General features: G+C 32.7%; 1 non-coding gene across 1 annotated transcript; it reads left to right on the forward strand.

Moving 5' to 3' along the window:
* Nucleotides 1-3,961: 3,961 nt before the first annotated feature.
* On the forward strand, nucleotides 3,962-4,087 carry LOC112393663 (U6atac minor spliceosomal RNA). Its single transcript, XR_003001977.1, has one exon. It is a non-coding gene; the product is annotated as a U6atac minor spliceosomal RNA (small nuclear RNA).
* The last annotated feature ends 863 nt before the right edge of the window (nucleotides 4,088-4,950 follow it).

Here is a 4,950-nt window from a genome sequence, read left to right on the forward strand (position 1 = left end):
TAAATGACAATACAAATGTTGTGATCCTATTTTAAATTTCTCATGTACTATACTTTAAATATTCAAAACTTTGTATAAAACCACACATGACTTAATTTCTTTCACAATGCCTACTATAGAAATCTTGATTTAATTGTATACATTTTGAAATAAATTCTCTCCTTAACCTTATTATTATAGATTTGAAAAGACTAGTTACAACTGCAACAGTAATATCTATCAGGTCCATACTTATAAACAACACACAGGAAGAAGAAAGAAGAGAACACACTAGGGAGAGAGAAGAAGAGATGTTCATTTATATGGTTTCCAACTGGTAACAACCAGATCAGAGTATTAGTGTGGTGTGAGTGCTTCTTGAGTCATTAGGAAGGAGATTTTAATGTATTTAAGGGGAGTAACCACAGAATAAATTCAAAGTGCTGAAGAAAAAAAAAAAAAAAACCTACCAACCAAGAAGGCTCTACCCAGAAATGCTGTTATTCAGAATTTAAAACGAGGTAAAGAGTTGTTCAGACAGACAAAAACTGAAGAAGCTCATCTCCACTGGAACAACCTTACAAGAAATGTTAAAGGGACTTCTTCAAGCAGAAACAAAAGGATGCTAAATAGTGACAGGAAAACATATGAAAGTATAAATCTCACTGCTAAAGGTAAATATGAAGTTGAATTCAAAGTACTCTAATGTGCAATGGTTGTGGGTAAATTATAAATCTAGTATGAAGGTTAAAAGACAATAGTATTAAAAATAACCATAACTACAATAATTTGTTAATGAGTTCACAAGCTAAAAGACGTAAATTGTGACATCAAAACATGAAATGCACTGGGGGAGAGTTAAAATGTAGACCTTGTGTATGCATTGTGTTTATGCATCTGAAGTTAAGTTGTTATCAGCTTAAAATAAGCTATTAGAAACATGTTTTATTTAAACTACATGGTAACCACAAAGAAAAACCTATAATAGGTATACAAAAGAAAAATAGAAAAGAATCTAAGCATACCACTACAGAAAATAATCAATTCACCATATAAGAGAGCAAGGGAAGAAGGAAGAAAGGAAATAAAACAGCCAGAAAACAATTGACAAAACGGCAACACATACCTATCAATAATTACTTTAAATGTAAATGGGCTATTTCTTCAATCAAAGTACACAGATTTGCTGAATAGATAAAAAATCAAGACCTAGAGCTTCCCTGGTGGCACAGTGGTTGAGAACCCGCCTGCCGATGCAGGGGATGCGGGTTCGTGCTCCGGTCTGGGAAGATCCCACATGCCACGGAGTGGCTAGGCCTGTGAGCCATGGCTGCTGAGCCTGTGTGTCCAGAGCCTGTGCTCTGCAATGGGAGAGGCCACAACAGTGAGAGGTCTGTGTACCGCAAAAAAAAAAAATCAAGACCCAAATATATACCGCCTACAAGATACTCATTTCACTTTAAGGACACACATAGACTAAAAGTAAAGGGATGGAAAAAGATATTCTTCCAAATGGAAACCAAAAGAGAGCAGAGATAGCCAAACTTATGTCAGTCAAAACAATGCTTTAAATCAAAGACTGATAATAAGCAAAAAAGTCATTATATATTGCTAAAGGGATTAATCCAATAAGAGGACCTAACATTTGTAAATATTTATGCACCCAACATAGACACACCTAGATATATAAAGCAAATACTAACAGACCTAAAGAGAGAAATAGACAATAATACAATACTAGTAGGGGACTTCAATATCCCACTTTAAATGATGGGTACATCATCCAAAAAGAAAAGTAATAAGAAAACATTAGACTTAAACTGCATGTTAGACCAGACGGACTTAAGAGATATTTATAAAACATTCCACCCAACACCAGCAGTATACACATTCTTTTCAGGCACACATGGAACATTTTCCATGATAGATCCTATGCCAGGCCATAAAACAAGTCAATTTTAAAAGTATGAAATCATATTAAGCATTTTTTCCCAAACACAATGATATGAAACTAGAAATCAATTACTAAAACAAAAGTAGAATATTCACAAATATGTGGAGATTAAACAACATGAACAACCAATAGGTCAAAGAAAAAAATGAAACAGAGATATCAAAAACTGTCTTAAGACAAATGAACATGGAAACACAACATACCAAAACTTATGGGATGCAACAAAAGCAGTTCTAAGAGAGAAGTTCATAACAGTAAAGGCCTACATTAAGAAAAAAGAAAGAGCTAAAATTAAAAACCTAACTTCACCCCTCAAGGAACTAGAAAAAGAAGAATAAACAAAGCCCAAAGATAGTATAAAGAAGCACATAAAAAATCAGAGTGGAAATTAATGAAATAGAGGCTGAAAAGACAATAGAAAAGATCATAGAAAAGATCAATGAAACTAAGAGCTGTTTTTTTGAAAAAACTGACAAACCTTTAGCTAGATTCACCAAAGTGGGGGAGGGGGAACTAAAATAGATAAAATTAGAAATGAAAGTAGACACACTACAATTTATATCACAGAAATACAAAAAATCATAGATGTTAATATGAAAAAGTATACACCAACAAAGTGGACAATCTAGAAGAAATGGATACATTCCTAGAAACATACAATCTATCAAGATTGAAATCAGAAAGTAATATCAAAAAATCTGAAAAGACAAATTTCCAGTAAGGAGATTGATTTAGTAACCAAAAAACACTGACAAAGAAACCTCCAGGATCAAAATGCCTTCACTGGTGACTTCTACCAAACATTTAAAGAAGAACTAATACCAAATCTTCTCAAACTCTTCTAAAAAACTGAAGAGGAGGGAATACTTCCAAACTCATTTTAATAGGCCAGCATTACCCTGTCCAAAGCCAGAAAAGGATTCCACAAGAAAAGAAAATTATAGGCCAATATCCCTGATGAACACAGATGCAAAAATCCTCAACAAAATATTAGCAGACCAAATTCAACAGCACATTAAAAGGATCATAACATGAACAAGTGGGATTTATTCCAGGGATGCAAGGATGGTTTAATATCTATAAATCAAACAATGTGATATATCACCATAGGCAATGAAGAATAAAAATCATATGAACATCTCAATAGATGCAGAAAAAGTATTTGATGAAACTCAACATCCATTCATGATAAAAACTCTCAGCAAAGTGGGTATAGAGGGACATACCTCAACATAATAAAGGCCATATATGACAAGCCTACAGCTAACATCATACTAAATGGTGAAGAGCTGAAAGCTTTTCCTCTCAGAAAAGGAACAAGACAAGGGTGCCCACTCTTGCCACTTTGATTCAACATAGTACTGGAAGTTCTAGTCAGAGCAATTAGGCAAGAAAAATAAATAAAAGGCATCCAACTGGAGAGGAAGAAGTAAAACTGTCTCTATTTGCAGATAACATGATTTTATATACAGAAAACCATAAAGACTCCACTAAAAACTACTGGAACTAATAAATGATTTCAGTAAAGTTGCAGGATACAAAATCAATATACAAAACTCAGTTGTGTTTCTATACTCTAACAACTATCAGAAAGAGAAATTAAGAAAATTATCCCATTTACAATTGCATCAAAAATAATAAAATGTCTAGAAATAAATTTAACCAAGGAGGTGAAAAATCTGTTTATTTAAAACTGTAAGACATTAATAAAAGAAACTGAAGAAGACACAAATAAATGGAAAGATATCCCATGTTCATAACATTATCAAGATGCCCATATTACTCAAAGCAATCTACAGATTCAATGCAATCCCTAACAAAATTCCAAAGGGATTTTTCACAGAAATTGAAAAAAAATAATCTTAAAGCTTATGGAACCACAAAACACATGAAATAGCTAAAGAAATCTTGAAAAAGAACAAAGCAGGAGGCATCACACTTCCTGATTTCAAATTATGTTATAAAAGTATATAAAAGTTATATAGTAATCAAAACAGTATGATATTGGCATAAAAACAGACACATAGAGTGTTGTATAAAAGGAGAGAAGATTAGCACTGCCCCTGACAAGAATGGCAGAGCCTCTCAGGCCTGACAATATTCATGTGGTTAAGGCATTAGCACCTACTTCATGACCTCTAACCACCGTTTTTGAAAAAACAAAAACACTAATTTGAAAAGATATACACACAGCAATGTTTATGGCAGCATTATTTACAATAGCCAATATATAGAAGCAACCTAAGTTTGTATCAACAGATGAATGGATAAAGAAGATTATATATATAAACACAAACATACACATACATAAAATAGAATATTATTCAGCCATAAAAAAGAATAAAATTTTGCCATTTGCCACAACATATCTGGACCTAGAGGATATTATGCTTAGTGAACTGTCATACAGAGAAAGACAAATACTGTATGTTTTCACTTACGTGTGGAATCAAAAAATAAAACAAATGAACGAATATAACAAAACAGAAACAGACTCACAGATACAGAGAACAAACTAGTGTTTACCACAGGAAAGAGGGGTGGGGGAAGGAGCTAGATAGGGGAAGGGGATTAAGAGGTACAAATTACTAGGTCTAAAATAAGATACAATGATGTAATATACAGTGCTGGGAATACAGGTAATATTTTATAACTTTATATGAAGTATAATCTATAAAAATATATCACTATGTTGTACACCTAAAACTAATATTGTAAAAAACTATACTTGAGTTAAAAAAAACAGACACATAGATCAATGGGAAAAGCCCCCCCAAAAATCCATATATATATACGGTCAATTAATTTTCAACAAAGTAGCCAAGAATATACAATTGGGAAAGAATAATCTCTTCAATAAATGGTGTTGGGAAAACTGGACAGCCACATGCAAAGGAATGTTATTGGATCCTTATCTTACATCATACACAAAATCAACTTAAAATGGATTAAAGACTTGAATATAAGAACTGAAGCCATAAAAATACTAGAAGAAAACAGAGGTAAATTCCTTGGTA

The sequence above is a fragment of the Neophocaena asiaeorientalis genome, unplaced genomic scaffold, assembly GCF_003031525.2.
Source record: "Neophocaena asiaeorientalis asiaeorientalis breed wild unplaced genomic scaffold, Neophocaena_asiaeorientalis_V1.1 scaffold72, whole genome shotgun sequence".
NCBI classification, from domain to species: Eukaryota; Metazoa; Chordata; class Mammalia; order Artiodactyla; family Phocoenidae; genus Neophocaena; species Neophocaena asiaeorientalis.